Source organism: Bos taurus, chromosome 18, assembly GCF_002263795.3.
Source record: "Bos taurus isolate L1 Dominette 01449 registration number 42190680 breed Hereford chromosome 18, ARS-UCD2.0, whole genome shotgun sequence".
Taxonomy (NCBI): Eukaryota; Metazoa; Chordata; class Mammalia; order Artiodactyla; family Bovidae; genus Bos; species Bos taurus.
The window spans coordinates 64283521-64285043 of NC_037345.1; the positions used below are offsets into that span (position 1 = coordinate 64283521).

Consider the following 1523-nt stretch of genomic DNA (forward strand, 5'->3'; position numbering starts at 1 on the left):
CATTTGCTTTACCTTCTTGACTCGAATGCCTAGTTCTTGTGAGAGAAGAAAACAGAGACTTCCCTGGTGGTCCGATGGCTAAGGCTTCACCTTCCAATGCAGGGGGTGTGGGTTGGATCCCCGGTTGGGGACCTAAGATCCCACATGCCTCATGGCCAAAAAAACCAAAACATAAAACAGAAGCAATGTTGTAACAAACTCAATAAAGACTTTAAGAATGGGCCACATCAAGAAAAAAAAATTTTTTTCATAAAGATATTTTAAATAAAATATATTGTATTCAAATATTTAAAGATACTTTAAATAAAATATTTAAAAAGGAAGTGAAACAGAAGGACATCCCTGGTGGCCTAGTGGTTAAGACTCAGCACTTTCACTGCTGAGGCTCAGGTTCAATCCCTGGTCGGGGAACAAAGGTCCCAGAAGCCCTGCTGCATGGCCAAAAAAAAGGAGAAAGAAAACCTAATATTATTACTGTGTGTATATATATTTCTACATGAAATGTCAAGGTACGAAAAATTAGACTCCCCCCTCCCCCATTGTTTTATACTTTTCATTTAACTCGGGGATATTTTTCCGGAAATGAGAGTGGAGGGCATTTATGGATCACTAATTATGTGCCAGGCATTGCCATCTCCATCGGGGACTCAAAGCCATTACATTAGAAAATGAAAGACCAGATTCTCAGCCTTTCAAAAATCCGGGAATAATTACAGCCGGTGGTCTCCATGGAAACAATCAGCAAAACAATCTTAATGGACTCGAACACCTTTTTTTTCCGGCACCATTTTGAAAAGGGCATCTCTTGAATAATGAGCATATTGTGTTGTTTCTGAGAGACCCATCTCCTTTTGCTATTCATTAAATGGCAAGTTGCGTACATACACACGGACTGGGCGCCCGACCGGCCTTCATCATGAATTTGGGGAGTTTTTAATGTCACAGCTTGGGCCCAGGTCCCTTTTATATACACCTGGTGTGGCCTCCACTCGGGAGGAATTTCAACCCCACTCCCGCCAAAGTCTCATCTTATTTGGGGCGTTTTATCAGCTCAGAGCATCCCTAACTTGTTGACAGTATGTCAGCAGCGGAGGCGCTCTGTCTCCATGGCAACCCCCATTAGCCTCAGGTGCCCGTCTGCCCTCGGCTTCCAGGTGCCCGCAGCATCTCCCTCCGCGGACCCCTGGCGCGGCCCGCCCTCTCCCGTGAACCGGGCCGCCTTTACACCATGCCCGCCTGCTCGCCCTCCTGGAAACTCTGCCCTCGCCTGGCGTGTTCAGCTAAGGACAGCGGCGTCACTGGATGACTCAGAAACACACGGTTTTCTCTACCCGCAGTTTGCCTCTGATGGAATCGATCCCCTTAGGAGATAAACACCTTTGAGGGACAGTGGGAATCTTGCTTCAGCTGTGTCGTAACCTCAGCGTGATGTTTTTCTGTTAAAAATAACTTCCCTCCACCCTGACCCCCTGCCCCGAACTTTCCACAGTTTTTGCGCAAGTTTGAGCTTTAAATCAATCAGT

General features: G+C 46.3%; 1 non-coding gene across 1 annotated transcript; it reads left to right on the forward strand.

Annotated features, from left to right (window-relative positions):
- Positions 1-339: 339 nt before the first annotated feature.
- On the forward strand, positions 340-411 carry TRNAE-UUC (transfer RNA glutamic acid (anticodon UUC)). Its single transcript has one exon. It is a non-coding gene; the product is annotated as a tRNA-Glu (tRNA).
- The last annotated feature ends 1112 nt before the right edge of the window (positions 412-1523 follow it).